Source organism: Poromitra crassiceps (genome assembly GCF_964638095.1).
Source record: "Poromitra crassiceps genome assembly, chromosome: 29".
NCBI lineage: Eukaryota > Metazoa > Chordata > Actinopteri > Beryciformes > Melamphaidae > Poromitra > Poromitra crassiceps.
Window position 1 is genome coordinate 16,759,127 of NC_139641.1, and position 17,137 is coordinate 16,776,263.

Genomic DNA, 17,137 nt, shown 5'->3' on the forward strand with positions numbered 1-17,137 from the left:
AGAGGTGAGGTGGGGGCGGAGCGCTTTGGTCACTGCTGGAACCCCAAAAACGAGTATGGCCGGGCGTCAAGGTGATTATCCTGCCGATAATCTTAATAATATCCTGTAGTGCGTGGTGCGCCACATTTACAAATCTTGTAGTGTGTGCATGTTTGAGATTCTAGGGGAGATAAACGATAATGACGGGAGGCTTGCACAGCAGCAGGATGATGTAGGCTATTCACGCAGATTTTCAGTCCTAAATATCAAACATGTTTGATATGAAAGCATTCATATTGACTTAAATATTTTATTCATATAAAAACGTGTGTAGAGCACAGTGGTAGAGTACATGTAAACTATGTTATGAAAAAAAGTATCCATCGCTGCTGTAATTTTAAGGAAAATAAAAAAATATATATATTTCCTATCTATCCCTTGCTGCCACTGGGAAAAAAAAGAAAAAAAAATTCCCTACCGAACTGACAACCAACAGGAACCAAACTTTTTTTTTTTTTAGGCCCGGCTGAGATCAACCTGTGCAGTCAGGCCGTCCTCAGGATCGTCTCAAGAGGAAACGCCATCATCGCCGAGCTGCTGCGCCTCTCCGAGTTCATCCCCACAGTTTTCAGGCTCAAAGACAAGAGCGACCAGCAGAAATATGGAGACATCATCTGTGACTTCAGCTACTTCAAGGTATGGAATGGCTCAGACAGTATACAGTATAATATAGTATATATATATATATATATATATATATATATATATATATATATATATATATATATGTATATAAAAGCATGTGAGCCGCTGTGTGTTGGAAAATAAGCTATTTACAAGACATAAATACAAGCATTTTCAGTTTTCAGGTCGTTTTCAGGTCGCAGTTCAAAACTGATGATCGTTTCTGCTGATGCTAATCAAACTGAAGTTGTCAGGGTGACTTAAAAATCATATTTAAAGCTGGAAATAAGGTCCAGCGTGTAAAAAAAAACAGAATTCTCCTTTAATAGCCCTGGTGTCAAATTGAGACTGGCGTTTATTTACCAAAACATGTAGCCAAGAGACCCCACGTCTATTTGGCACCTGCGTCAATTTGGGACTTTGCTTTTATTTGAAGTTTTACGGTATATATAGATAGATATAGATGGATATTGTAACGGCACAGACGAGGCTGGGTTCAAACCCGAGGTCTCCAACTTACAAGCCCAACACGTTAACCATCCGACCAAAGGAACAATCCCCTTGGCCAAGGACCAACGTGCTCGCTTTATCCACCCAGACCCAGGATCACTACTATATATATATAATATGTTGGTTCTCCTCCAGGGTCCAGAGTATTACGATGGGAAGCTGGAAGCCAAACCAGAGCTTCAGGACCTGGATGAAGAGTTCAGAGAGAACAACATTGAGATCCTGTCACGCTTCTATCTGGCTTTTGAAAGTGTCCACAAATACATCGTGGACCTTAACAGGTGAGGCAGGAGATGAGTGACCAGAGCCCTGTACTACAAAACTAGTTTAACAGATCCGCGATAAGTCCCTTTGATCTGGTTTGACTGAACAGGATCAAAGCTATCTAGTTAACTGATACTACGACGCTGGTTTTTTACTAGGTAAGTGGACCTGGGATCTGCCTGTGCACGCGCACGTTTTTCGCTCGTGCACAGGCGCGCGTCCACGCGAAAGAGGTGCACTAGCCAATCACATTATGAACAGCTGAGTTTATCCACGCCCACACCCATTTCCACACCCATTTCCTCGTTCAATGAAGCGCAGTGCATGATCAGAGTTTTAGCGGATATTTAATGTATCCGCGATTTAATGTCAGAATGAAAATCGGCGTTGGATAGTCTGCTGAAGGGCTGTCTAAAGCAGCAGCTTGTATTCACATCAGTCATTTGATTTACTTTGATCAGCGATTTCTGTCTCCTACAGCTTTGTGCGAGTGTAAATGTACATTAAATGTGTAATCTCAGTCTATAAATTTCCACAATCTGTAAGCCTATTTAGACCATAGATTTAGAAAGCATGCTCAATGAATAATGATCTCTATCACTCATTATGTGTGTGTGGTTGCACTGATCGAATAATTCATATATAGGCTATAATAATGATATCCTAATATAAAAGAGAAAACTGCTGGACTGAATTGAGACGATGCGGGCATACTTTTCATTGATAAAAACTAGCCTATTTTTGCTCATATATTGGCATACAGCCTACAGGACACAGTTCCAGCTGAAACATGCAAGAAGCCTGCATATTTAGTATTGGGGCTATCCCATATTTATCCCATCTATATTATATGTATAGGCTTTTCTGGCATGTAGGAGAATATCACCCTCACTCCATTTGAGGCTCCGTGATATGCGCTGCGGTGATTAATAGTGATCATATTTCTCCACGCATAGTTGAGCTGTTAAGACATAAAGTGGTAAGTAGGCTTAATTTAATTATGTAGCCTACAGAGCCACAAATGTTTTTCTTGTTATATTCTCAGTTGACTGCAATCTATTTTTCATATGGCGATCTTATATGAACGGTGAGTGACTCCAGAGAGCCGATTATATGGGTCTGTCATGGATTTTGATCTTATCCTCTGAAGCTAACCTGGTCGCGACCAGGTTAGCTTTGCAGCGTCAGTTGCCATGGTGATTGAAAGTTAACTTGCTTTGTAGTACGGCTAAACCAGGTTTAAACTCAAACTTACTCGGATAAGGCATTAAACTAGCTTCGTAGTACAGGCTACAGGAGTTTGGTTCAGTTCAATTTGAGGCCCTGTTTACACGGCAACGCTCCCTGCATAAAACAGCAAACTTTTATTTTTAGCGTTAGTGCCTTCCTTTTACACAGCAATGGTGTTCTTGGGGCCTGAAAACCGGTCCCAGAGTGGAATTCTTTGATAACGCCGCCCCTTACTGTTGCCGTGTAAAGTGGCAAAACACAATTCAGGTGACCACACAGCCCTCCTTCACCATGGAAGACAATGATAGACAATAGGAGCATTCAATTAACAAGTGAATCACATTGGCATTCAACAAACGTGATAACGAGTTGCTAAAAACACATAATCTGTGTTAAGTGCCCGCTATTAACGTCACACATATTAATGAATCATATTAATTAATCACTCCCGCATTAAATAATTGAAGACAACTCACGGCCATGCAGATGATTGCAGATGCAGTCCCAATTGTGCTGCAAAGAAAAGCCGTCTTTTTTATGTTTTTTTTTTATTTTATTTTTTTATATATATATATTCCCCCCCCCCCCCGATTTTTTTATCCCATTTTTATCCCCCTTTAGTGCTAATTTAATTTATTTATCCTGGTTGTTGCTCCACCCTCTGCCGATCTGGGGAGAGCCGAAACTGGCTCCATGCTTCCTCCGAGACATGGGCAGTTAGCCAGCCGCTTCTTTTCACTTGACAGGGGAAGCTTCATCGGTAGGACATAGCACGTGGGAGGATCACGCTATTCCAACCAGTTCCCCTCCCTCCGAACAGGCGACCAGAGGAGGAACCACATTAGCAACCAGGATATTGCATGTTTTGGTGAAGGGGGTTCCTATATGAAGGAAACCCCTAGGGGGCACGGGGAGAACATGCAAACTCCACACAGAAAGGCCCTTTTGACGATCCCACCCGGGCGGTGGGCACTCGAGGACATGCGGACGGGCACGCATTCCTTCAGCGTTCACAGCGTCCCAGGTGAGAATCGAACCAAGGACCTTTTAGCTGTGAGGCAACAGCGCCTCCCACTGCACCACCGTACCCCCCTTTTTTATGGGGCTTTACTGGGTTTTTATTCTGTAATGGACCAATCTGGTAACCTGACTCCGCCAGATGGGGGCGGCATTGTTCCACAAATTCACAATGTGAACCAACCTACATCCATCTGGCAGCGTCAGGTTACCAATCTGGAGCTGTTTTCACCATTCGTGACTTCTCTGTCACGCTATCATGTGGAAAATGCATTTAAAGTAGAATCCTATCAAGCTAAATCAATCAGTTAGAAATAGACAGACTATAGGAAGCTAGTGGTTTTCACCTTCAAAATTTCAAAATGAAAGCAGTAATTTATAACTGGGTAAATACAAATCAGGGCCGTCATCGTGTTAAAATGGACTTTTAGTTGTGTGTGTTCTGTGTATTTCAGATCACACACAAAACGTTTTTGCAACATGCATCAATAAGGCAGCGTGCACACACAGAGCGTGTCAACGCACGTGGAAATCATGTCGAGAGCGCTTCCATTGAGCACAAAACACAGAGCACAGAGTGTTTTTTCTGTGCTTTGTTTAGTTTTTCCCTGCAGCCACGTGCAGTACAGTTCAGGATCAGGACACAATGAGCACACAGACGGTAGCCATCTAGTTTGGTCTGTTTGATGTTGTCGATTGTTCACACTGTAAACATGAAAGCCAGATTATTGGCAATTCTGGCAGCAGCGGAGGTTGAAGATCCTCCCTGTCAGGAGAAGAGGTAGGAGGAGCGACATTGATGAGCAGCGCGCTTTTCCTCCAAATGTTGAACTTTTTTCAGCTTGAGACGCCCAGAGCGCTCTGCAAAAAAAACACACTATAGATTAGACGCCAAAAGCGCTTAAAACGCGACGTGCGTTCCTTGAAAGAGAAGCACGCTTAGTGCGTCCTTACCATAGAGAATTAATTGCAGAAAGGCGCTGGCAGCTCAAATAAGCGTGTTGGGTGTGCACGGGCCCCTAAGGCTATTTGTTTATTTAATTGCCATTATTGTGAAGGTTTTAACCAGAAGTTTCAATGTTATTCTGGCTCAAAACGACAGTTTTCCGTTTTATGCAGAGACTGTTTTGATCAAAACCTGGCCTTAGTTCAACCCGCTGAGGAAGTCAATTTTATTCAAAATTGCAACAACAACAAAAACAACAACTTTGTGCTATTCAATTGAATAGGACAACCAATAGAGACAGTCGGCATGTGTGGGAACGCCCACAAAATGTTAAACGGCTGGCGCGCGAGTGGGGTAAAACCGCCCATATATCTCATGGGCTGACTCACCAAAAGACGGTGCTGCGGCTCTAAACTACATGTTTGGGGGTTCTAGAGCAGAACACAAGACATCTGCTCAGATGTGCGTTTACTGCGGTGGTTAAATCCCCGATCGTGTCTGCCTGGGCTGGGCTATCAGCTAAATTCTAACTTTGCTGAATGGATAGAACGGGGGGTTTTACCCCACCCTGACCACGCCCCCAGCCAGGCTGAGCCAGCTAAACCAGCGTCTATGACGAGACGTGGCCTCAACCTATGGGACGCAGCAAGTTGACCTGTTGCTTGGCAACACTTGGTAGTGCAATCCGGAGGGAACTGTTTTTGTTGGCCGAGACAAATAAGAGACAAAAATGATCTGTTGTCTCAAATGACCAAATAAATGCTATTATTACTTGATGAATAGCTTTGTTTATACTGTACAACTGTTGTGTAAACGCAATAGCACACTCGAGGTTGTGCTGTTCTTACTGGATTGTGCTGACCAGTGACACGTAGGAATAGACTAGGTGACAACCAAGTATAGTTTGGTGACGAGCTGGAGAGACGGCATCCGGTACGGGATGGGTTTAAGCACCCCAGCCTGGCTCTCTCGTAAGGGAGAAATCCACAAACGCTACGGATTAGCCTCCTGAAAATCTGTGTAAAGATCGGCGCGGCCTGGGGTCCTTCAGGCTAGAGCGAGGTGCTCGGCGCAGGCGAGTGACGTGCAGCGCACAGGCCTTCTTGAGGCGTCCTCTCTGCCCATGGTAGGATTGCCTTTTCCCCGGGAGGGTCTGGTGAGACGAAGGAGGAGCCCGGCCTGGAGTCACCCACAGGGCCTTAGACCCTCCATGCACCGAAGGTCTCACAATGCTGCGGTGTAGCACTAAACTCTATTGCAGCGGGGATTGGGCGTGATCAACCCTTCCGCGGGCAACGTTGCAGACAGAGTAGGAAGGCTGATCCGTGAGCGGCGGCTTCTGGGACGTGGGTCGGGGTCTTAATCGGCCTCGGCTGGGTCTACTGGGCGAGGGTGTATGATGTTCGACAGACCCGAAACACCTTACGACCCCAGTTAAATCACTGATGACGCGTCCCAGCGCATGCTGTAGTAGTATGTATTTTAAACATAGGGCTGTCACTTTTTCCCAAAATAAAGTTCGAACGAACTTTAATTGCCAGAAAATGTTCAAATATATTCAAAGTTTTTTTACTTTTTTTATTTTTTATTTTTTGCTGCATCCAACTCGAAACAACTTTTCAGACCCTGGAGACAATCTTTCTCAGAAGAGACTAACGCGACAAATCTGGAGACTTTTTCTGACATGGGATTAACATTACCAGCAAGCAGCAGCAGTTGGTTTATTTTGGTTAATAAAAAATCGAATTCAGGTCAATTCGGTCATTTATACATTCGAACATGCCCTCCTCCCCCACATTTGAAGTTAAATTCGAATTTCGAATAAAAAGTGACAGCCCTAATATACAGTACAACAGCCCTCCCTCTCTCGTTGCTTAAATAATTATTAGATTTGATTTTAAACTGCTGTTTTTACCGGGGGTACATGGATACGGCCTCCCACATCGGGGCTGACATGATGGGCCTTCCAGAGGGTCTAGCAGGCTCTTTTTTTAAAGCCAGTGAGTGAAGTATCATAAACTAACGTAACGTAATGCATCCATTTGTAAAATCTATCATGCTAGCTTGTCGGGAAGGTAGATAAATAAAGCGCCAAAGTTAGGCAACATTTTGGCGAGGGAAAACCTGCCATTGTCAAAGGAGTCTCTTGACCTCTGACCTCAAGATATCTGAATGAGAATGTGTTCTATGGGTACTAGGGCTGTGAATCTTCATTGGTCTCATGATTCGATTCGATTACGATTCAGAGGGCTACGATTCGATTCGATTACGATTATCGATGCATCTCGATGCATCACTTTTTCCCCAAATACATGATTTATTTTTTCTCATTTTCTTTTTTCTCACTGTGTGGCTACTTTTAAAATAAAAGTGCATTTAGAATTGCATTGTATTATGATCCATAATTAAAATAAACAACTGCATGTACTTCCATTATATATATATATATTTTTTTTTTAATAATCGATTTTTGACATTTGTGAATCGATGCAGAATCGTGCAGGTCCGCATCGCGAGGCATCTTATAATCGATTATTTTTGACACCCCTAATGGGTACCCACGACGGGTCTCCCCATTACAGACATGCCCACTTGATGCTAATCCCACGCAGTCGGTTTAAATGGCAGCAGGCCTAATTAGCCTCTATGAGACTGTTATGATAACCTGTTTTGATTTGTTCAGAGCTTTCTGACAATGATTTGAATAAGGAGCAATAAGTTCATTATTTAAAAGTTGAAGCACTTACTGAAAGTCAGCTTTAGGGGACATTCAGACCAAAAGCGTTTTTGGAGCTGCCAGCGTCTTTCTGCAATTCATTCTCTATGTAAGGACGCGCTAGACGTGCTCCTCTTTCAATGAACACACCTGGCGTTTCAGCGCTGGTGGCGTCTGTTGTTTTTGGAGGAGCGCTGTGGGCGTTTTAAAGCTGAAAAAAGTTGAACATTAGAGGAAAAGCGCCCTGATCGTCTTTTTCACCCTTCCTACCTTTTCTCCTCCCGAGGGATTTTCAACCTCGGCTGCTGCCAGAATTGGCAATAATCTGGCTTTCATGTTGACAGTGAACAACATCAAACAGACAAAACTAGCTGGTGACCGTTCGTGTGGTCGTTGTGTTCTGATCTGTACTGCACGCGACTACAGGGGAAAACAAACGGAGCGGAAAAAAAACGCTCCGTGCGCTGTGTTTTGTGCACAATGGAAGCGCTCTCAACATGATTTTCATAGCGTTCTGACTGAAAAAAACGCTTTTAGTGTGAATGTCCCCTTAGACCAGGGGTGCCCAAATTCTTTCCCATGAAGGGCCAAAACTCAATCTGGGTGGAGGGCCGAGGGCCAAAAGTAAACGTTGTGGAATTACATTAAAATGTATTGTGTTTTATAGAAAATTAACATTCTAAATCTAAAATAACATTTCAATATAATAAGCTACTTTTTATCTGTTTGGTAATTGTAATACCGTAAATTTCGGACTATAAGCCGCGGCTTTTCCCCCAATTTTCGGCCCTGCGGCTTATATAACGGTGCGGCTTATCTATGGATTTTTACAGCTAACGGCCACTAGGGGACCTCCTAAATCTATGGATTTTGGTACGAGAGACAGAACGAGAGCAAGACAGACATTACGAGAGCGAGACCCTGATTGGATGATGTTGCAAAAAATGTGCCTCGCGACCTGATTGGAGCACTGTGCCACTACGCTCTCTCAGCCACTACTGTAAAACACCCTCCCTCCTCCCACCCTCCCTCACTCCGGGGGAAAAATGGCGGCGATTGAGCCAGAAAGACAGTCTGAATGAAATTGAATGTAACGTTCCCAATTCTATGTATTACATTCTAAAAAAGTAACGGCAACATTTTGGAAGGCTAAGCCACACAACTAGCTTGTTGTAATCTAACATCATGCTTCAAAAGATGGCGAACTGGCTGTGTTACGACGATGAGGGTAAGGACTCAAAACGGTCTCCGCTGATAAGACATTAAAACACCTGCGGCTTATAGTCCGGTGCGGCTTATGTATGTAACAAACATGCAATTTAGCTGCTGCGGCTTATATTCAGGTGCGCCTTATAGTGTGGAAAGTACGGTAATTTGCAATTGGTTATATATATTTAAAAAAACATCTGCATTTGTGGGGAGCTTAAACATGGACCAATAACCAGGATAAATAAAAGTAAATTAGCACTAATGGGGGATAGAAATGGGATAAAAAAATCGGGAAAATATATATATATTTGGCGGGCCAAAACAAACAGCCAAACTTGGCCCACGGGCCCCAAATTGGTCAGCACTGCCTTAGACTGTTGATTTTCTGAAAGCTTTTGAAATCAATCAACTTGAGGAGTAGGTTATAAATGCTGTCAAGTTGAGTGCAAATGCAATTGGAATAAATTGACCCTCTTGCTGTGTGGCGTTAACATGATTCATATTGAAATCAAACAGGTCTGAAGGATTTAGGTTGAAAAGTTTCAGAATACAAATTGTTCCAATGGCATAAGAGTAGCCTACAAATGTGCTAGTATGCATGCTTTTTTTTAAATATATTATTTTCATATTTTAAATTTTTATAGAACACAAACAAGACAAAACAGACAAACAGGCTCACACACAGGGGAAAGAAATGAAAAACAAAACAAAAAATATAATCAACATTACAAAGTGGTGCCGCCAGCCACCTAAGGTTCTTATGTTCTTGTAAACGATATACCTGGGATCTCACTCAAGGGGTCTATGGGAAGCCAGCCGGGTGAGTCACCCGTCACCCCTAGCCTCGTTGAGGTAGACTAAAAACGGGTCCCAGATAGTTATAAATGTTCTAAGTGGATTGGTTCTCAGGAACCTAAGTCTCTCCATGCGTATAACAGAGGTCATGTCCGTCGACCACAATTGGAAAGAGGGTGGAGAGGGAGATTTCCATTCCTTCAGAATTTGTTTTTTGGCGACAGTTGTCCCCAGTGTCAGAGACTGTTGCACAGCTGTCGGAAAGTTCAGAGAGGACTCCGAGCAGCCGAAGATGGCGAGTTCTGCCTCCAGCTGAAGGGCCACCCCCGTAGGCCTTACGCTACGTTCACACAGACAACCTACGCCTGCAGACCTTGAGCTGGGCGTGAACCTATTACACGCTTTTGCGATCACACCGCACGCCTTTGCACGCTGAACCTGTAGCCGAGTCACAAGCACCTCTCCTCTCTCCCGACTGTATTTTTTCACGTGTGGTCCTGAATTATCATCTATCTATCTGCAAAACTACAAAATAAAAGGCCATCAAGGAAAACTGAAATCTAACAGTATTAGCAAAAGATAAGTAAGGCTTCCTCTCCTCCCCCCTTACCTGGAGTGCAGCACAGGGATTGAGCACTTTGTGAGTATGCTGCCGATGATGACGGCCTCCCTGAGAGTGGCAACTCATGTTGTTGCTTATGCAGGTTTTGCTTTACCGTCCATATATCCTCATAAAGCCCAGCTTGGCACAAAAACACTGGTGGTTGGCACGCCTGGTTTTACCAGGAATGGGGTTCAAATCCCTACAGTGTCCTGCTTATTGTTGTGGCAATTTGAGGAAATCAAATATTGTTTTCTCTTAATTAACTATCTAAAAAGTCAACAATACTGTTTCAGTTCATGTACATTTTTATGGTTAGTTTTAAATTCATTAGTTTTAAATTAATTACACACACACATTATATATATATATATATATATATAGTTTATAATTATAAACAATTATTCAACAAAAGTTTTGGCCACCAAAAACTGCATAAAAGCAAAGAAATGCAAAACAATGCAGACATGAAAAAAAAAAAATTTCCTTCTCAACAAAAATACAAAACCTATATAAAGACTTTAAAAAAGCCAGAGGAGTGAAAATTGGCAATACAGAAGTGTTTTCTCATCTCTTTTCCCCTCCCTTTCTCTCTTTTTCTCTCTTTTTTTCTTCTCCCCCTTCTTCCCCCTCTTCTCCTTTCTTCCCCCCCCCCGGGCAGACTATTGTGCCCCAGCTTTAGCTCAGGAGGTAGAGCGGGTCATCCACTAATCGCTTTGGATAAAAGAGGTCGGTGGTTCGATTCCCGGCTCCTCCAGTCTGCATATCGAAGTGTCCTTGGGCAAGACACTGAACCCCAAATTGCTCCCGTTGGTCTGCCAGCACCCTGCGTGGTAACCTGCCGCCATCGGTGTGTGAATGGGTGAATGTACCTACTGACTGTAAAGTGCTTTGGATAAAAGCGCTATATAAATGCAGGCCATTTACCATTTACATAATGATATCACATTTTCACATGGGACATCTCGGATTTGGGTGAATTTGTGCATCTCACTGTTTTGAGGCTGGTTGTTCATCACAGGGATTTGGAGTTATATTCATATACAGTATGTGCACATGTGGGTGAAGAGAAGAACGTCCTGAAAACCACACTTCTTTCTTCAAATCTTCCAACCCTTAAAATAATCTTTTCACACAGGGACAATGCTTTTGAACATTATGTGAAACATTTATTTTTGTGCATGTCAATGGAATAAATAAATATAAATTATTGGTATAAATCAGATTTGTCTAATACAATTTCAAGAGAGTTTAGTAGAGAAAGGCGATAGATGGCTACCGGGAAAAAAATATTAATAATTAGCTTGCTTTGATAAATGAAATAGTCCTTTTCTGTGCACACACATGCTGGTGCATTAAAAAACAAGGCTGAGTCACGAACAAGTCTTGCCTCTTCAATGCCTGCAGAGCAGGCCCGTATCTAGGGTGAGGTTACTGGGTGGGCAATTGAACATTTTGGGGGGCAATGAAAATAGCCAAAATGTGCCTAACTTTGGAACATTATTGCTGACAAGCTAGTATGCCATACAGTACCTGGTACCTGGTCCGTTTTTAGCCTGTTACATCTTTAGGTTGCCCAAAGGGTCTTGGTTTGGGGATGGGGATTAAGTTGCATTATATTCGGGTTTTTTTTTAACATTTTACATTTTTATAGAACACAAACAAAACAAGACAAAACAGACAAACAGGGGAAATAAATGAAAAACAAAACAAAAACAAACAAAAAAATATAATCAACATTACAAAGTGGTGCCGCCAGCCACCTAAGGTTCTTATGTTCTTGTAAACGATATACCTGGGATCTCACTCAAGGGGTCTATGGGAAGCCAGCCGGGTGAGTCACCCGTCACCCCTAGCCTTGTTGAGGTAGACTAAAAACGGGTCCCAGATAGTTATAAATGTTCTAAGTGGATTGGTTCTCAGGAACCTAAGTCTCTCCATGCGTATAACAGAGGTCATGTCCGTCAACCATAATTGGAAAGAGGGTGGAGAGGGAGATTTCCATTCCTTCAGAATTTGTTTTTTGGCGACAGTTGTCCCCAGTGTCAGAGACTGTTGCACAGCTGTAGGAAAGTTCAGAGAAGACTCCGAGCAGCCGAAGATGGCGAGTTCTGCCTCCGGCTGAAGGGTGACCCCCGTAGGCCTTAGAGTACCAGTCAAATATTCTGGCCCAGAATAAGTTGCATTATATTCTAACACTAAACTGTTCCACTAAGTGTCCACATTGTGCTGTGGGTAACCTAAGTATGAACTTTCACTCAGGGGACAGGCCAATGTTTACAAAACTCCTATTATTAAAACTATTTGCAAACTAACTATGTACATACAAACTAACTAACAAACTAACTATTTACAAAACTGTTATTATATTCACAAGACTTTTAGTCTTAAAAGTGAAAAGAAAACAACTTTGAAAGCAGATTGATTTACCATCAAACTTAAAAACATCCTTCATCCATAATTTCAATAATCAACTCCATAACAGTTATTTTCATTGGATGACCTTATTTCTCAAATCAAATTAAAGATTAGTGCAGTGAGACTCAACCATAGCTAAAAACTATTTGCCATTTAGCCTTCAAACCTATATTTACAAGACTTTTAGTCTTATTCAAACTCAAACTGAAATTAAAACTTTGAAAACAGATTGACTTTGTTACCCTAAAAAAGAAATAACAATCCTTCATCCATAGTTTAAAATAATCAATTCCATAATATTATTTTCATTGGATGAGCTTATTTCTCAAATCAAATTAAAGCTATAACTACTGTTAGGTGTCCTAAACTAACTAACCCAGTAGTCTCTTTTTTTGGGGGGGTGGGTGGGGGGGGGGGGGTGGGCAAGATTCATTTTTGGGTGGGCATAGCCCACCCCTGCCACCCCCTAAATCCGGCCCTGACTGCAGAAGGCGATATATGCCTGCAGAGGGAGATATATGCCTGCAGAGGGCGATGTATGCTTGGCAACCTAAGTTGTTCAAAGTCATCCAGCTCTGTCTAGATGGCGTAGTGGAGGCTGAGGGCTTGGACCAAAAGCTTTATACTGTAGTGGAAACTGCGAAAGTAAGAAAGTCCTAATCACAGAGTATATGTAATCAGAGTATATGTAATCAGCTTGACTGAGTCAAGACCAAGACCGAGGGGGGCAGCCACTGATTGGTCAGTTACAGCAGCCTATGTAATTACCTGTATGATGATCTTATGTGGAGTATGCTGTTAATTAACAGAAGCATTAGTCTATAGTGGTTATGTTAAAACATTTATTTTCAAATTCAACCACAAAATGTTCAGTTCTTTTCATTATTATTGTTTTTATTTTCTTCACTCACTGGTTTTCTTAACTTTAATCGAATTTACTCAAAAAAGATTTTTTTTAAACAATAACAACAACATTAACAAGTAAAAGGCAGTACCTCTAAATTCTATTTTTCTTTGCTGTATCTGTATCCTACTACTATTTTATATTGCAACTGCAGGATTTTATCTACATCTATACATCTTCAAAATTTAAACAACAGCAACTTCAGAACATACAAGGAAAAAAACAGACATACAGAAACAAAACTGAAAACTGATTCAATCATGAGAGGCCAGTTGGTAGGATTTAACGAACTTTATTTAGCAATCGGCATGCATGGCAAATACTTTGGCGCATGACTCCATTAGCCAGTGGCGCTGCTCTATGTAATCAGAGTATATGTAATCAGAGTATATGTAATCAGAGTATATGTAATCAGCTTGACTGAGTCAAGACCAAGACCGAGGGGGGCAGCCACTGATTGGTCAGTTACAGTAGCCTATGTAATTACCTCTATGATGATACAGTATATGATCTTATGTGGAGTATGCTGTTAATTAACAGAAGCATTAGTCTATAGTGGTTATGTTAAAACATTTATTTTCAAGTTCAACCACAAAATGTTCAGTTCTTTTCATTATTATTGGTTTCATTTTCTTCACTCACTGGTTTTCTTAACTTTAATCGAATTTACTCAAAAAAAGATTTTTTTTAAACAATAACAACAACATTAACAAGTAAAAGGCAGTACCTCTAAATTCTATTTTTCTTTGTATCTGTATCCTATTACTATTTTCTATTGCAACTGCAGGATTTTATCTACATCTATACATCTTCAAAATTTAAACAACAGCAACTTCAGAACATACAAGGAAAAAAACAGACATACAGAAACAAAACTGAAAACTGATTGTACAGTCCGTCTGTTGTGTCTGAACGCTGTCTGAGTGGCAGACAGTGGAGGTGCTCTTCAGCAGGTGCTTAGATGCAGCGGTGTTTCTTCAGACTATCAGACCGAGGGAACGTTCTCTTACAGCCATCACACCAGTAGCCTGTTCCAGTGTGGATGCGTTGGTGTGTTGTTAGGTTACCTAACCTACTGAACCTGCTCCCACATTGGTCACAGCTGTAGGGTTTAGCTCCAGTGTGTATGCGTTGGTGTCTTGTTAGGGTACCTAACTGACTGAACCTGCTCCCACATTGGTCACAGCTGTAGGGTTTAGCTCCAGTGTGAATGCGTTGGTGTCTTTTTAGGTGACCTAACTGACTGAAGCTGCTCCCACATTGGTCACAGCTGTAGGGTTTAGCTCCAGTGTGAATGCGTTGGTGTGTTGTTAGGTGACCTAACTCCCTGAAGCTGCTCCCACATTGGTCACAGCTGTAGGGTTTAGCTCCAGTGTGTATGCGTTGGTGTTTTGTTAGGTGACCTAACTCACTGAAGCTGCTCCCACATTGGTCACAGCTGTAGGGTTTATCTCCAGTGTGAATGCGTTGGTGTCTTTTTAGGGTACCTAACACACTGAAAGAGTGTCCACACTCCTGACAGGAGTAGGGCTTCTCTCCTGAGTGAACTTTCTGATGACGCTTCAACAGATGAAGTTTTGTGAATGTTTTGTCACATTGATCACAACGATGACGTCTGGGTCCACTGGTGCCTGTCTGTTTCCATAGAGAAAGATACAAGGAAAGAATCAGGACAGAGACTGTGTGTGTGTGTGTGTGTGTGTGTGTGTGTGTGTGTGTGTGTGTGTGTGTGTGTGTGTGTGTGTGTGTGTGTGTGTGTGTGTGTGTGTGTGTGTGTTGCAACATCAGTGATATGTTTTCTCACCTCTCCTGAAGGATTCATCTTGACAGTGTTCCTCTCCTCCTCTGCCAGATGTCTCTCTTTCTGCCAATCAGCTCTGACATGATCAAAACAGACGGTAAGACAGGGAACGCCCACACAAAGAAACAACAACAACAACAATAATTATAATGTGTTTGTAAACATTTGCAAATTAAGTTTGAAGATATTGATTTTAGCTCTATAGTTGCGGAAGGTGAAACGTCACTGTCTACACTTCCTACTGTTTGGTTAGTGGTCTCTTTATGCTCTTCTAGTTAAGCTGTGGGCGAGGCAATTCTGTGATTTCTTGTAAATAAGTAAGGTAACGCTTTAGAATACAGCCCGCAAATAAGCATGTAGTTATAGTATAACTACGGGGTTTAAGGAGTGTAGTTATAGTATAACTACAGGGTTTAAGGAGTGTAGTTATAGTATAACTACGGGGTTTAAGGAGTGTAGTTATAGTATAACTACGGGGTTTAAGGAGTGTAGTTATAGTATAACTACGGGGTTTAAGGAGTGTAGTTATACTATAACTACGGTAACTGCTTGTACCCCGTAGTTACATTATAAGTACAGTGTGGTACCCCGTAATTAGGCTATAAGTACAGAATTGGTCCCCTGCTTCAGAATACAGCCCGCGACCCCGTAGTTACCCTGTAAGTACAGTGTGGTACCCCGTAGTTAGTTATACTATAAGTACAGCTCTTGTTACCCTCTAGTTCAAGTCTAAATTCACTCCTTGTACCCCGTAGTTATACTATAACTACACTCCTTGTACCCCGTAGTTATACTATAACTACACTCCTTAAACCCCGTAGTTATACTATAACTACACTCCTTAAACCCCGTAGTTATACTATAACTACACTCCTTAAACCCCATAGTTATACTATAACTACACTCCTTGTACCCCATAGTTATACTATAACTACACTCCTTGTAACCCGTAGTTATACTATAACTACATGCTTATTTGCGGGCTGTATTCTAAAGCGTTACCATAAGTAATTTGTGGTCTTGAATGCATATAAAAACTCTGCGTTGTGTAATTTTGACAACCGGGTAGAGGATGGTGATACTCGCAGGGCTGCCATGCAGGCAGTGTAAACGCATGCATGGTAAAGTCCTGTACACCAGTGTTCCTTCCTTATGTAGTAAAGCAGTTCACTGGACAGGTAACCTGTCAATCATGCCCAAAACATAGTATTTTCTTTCATCTACCGGTATTTGACTCTAATATAATATATTATATAACTCACTAAACAAGTGAGTTATAGAACTCGCTCATTTAGTGAGTTATATAACTCACCAAAACAAAACCGTGTTTTGAACCAGGCTGTAAACATGTTTAATCCTGTTGTAAAGACAGGCATTTTAACCTGGGGGTGAACAGGGACTGACTGGCTTTTGGAGCCAGCCTCACATCATGGCCATTTGAGTAACTACAGATTTCATCACTTCCGCATAGCTTCATCTGTCCAAGTCTGAGCTTGCCGCCTGCTAAAAACATGCTAGAAGATTGTCGCCTTCAACAGTATACTAGAAATATCATTTCTAGAACTGCCACAAGATAGAGTGTGGCTGATCCTGCTGCCTGTGCTCACATAAAAGATGAAAATCATAAAGCACAAACCACAACACTTACAGTAACGTTGCTTCTGCTGCTGGAGTTCTGTCTCCACGGCACCTCTGAGATCAAACTCTACAAGATACAAATTCATTTAGATTAGATTAGCCTATTGTCTCCCTTAGGATACATTTGTCTTTATTTTATGTTGTGTTAATTATGTGAGTGTATTGTTTGATGTCAGTACAATCATTCATTATTATTATTATTACACTACATTCATAGCCTAATTGAATAAGTATTTAGGTACATGTAATTTATACATGGTGAGAACCAGTGTTGGGCAAGTTACTTAATTCTACTGGACAGACTGGAAAACTGCGTTGGGCTTTCCGGCACGGTCCTAGAGTGGTTCAGATCTTATCTGCAAGACAGGAACTACTTTGTCTCCATTGGCAACTACACATCTGACCAAACCAAAATGACATGTGGG

At 41.8% G+C, this 17,137-nt stretch overlaps 1 long non-coding RNA gene across 1 annotated transcript; it reads right to left on the reverse strand.

Annotated features, from left to right (window-relative positions):
* Positions 1 to 13,626: 13,626 nt before the first annotated feature.
* Positions 13,627 to 16,782, reverse strand: LOC310800136. The gene is made up of 3 exons (XR_014553853.1): positions 16,723 to 16,782; positions 15,078 to 15,150; positions 13,627 to 14,908 (listed from the first exon to the last, which is right to left on the reverse strand). It is a non-coding gene; the product is annotated as an uncharacterized lncRNA (long non-coding RNA).
* Between the last annotated feature and the right edge of the window lie 355 nt (positions 16,783 to 17,137).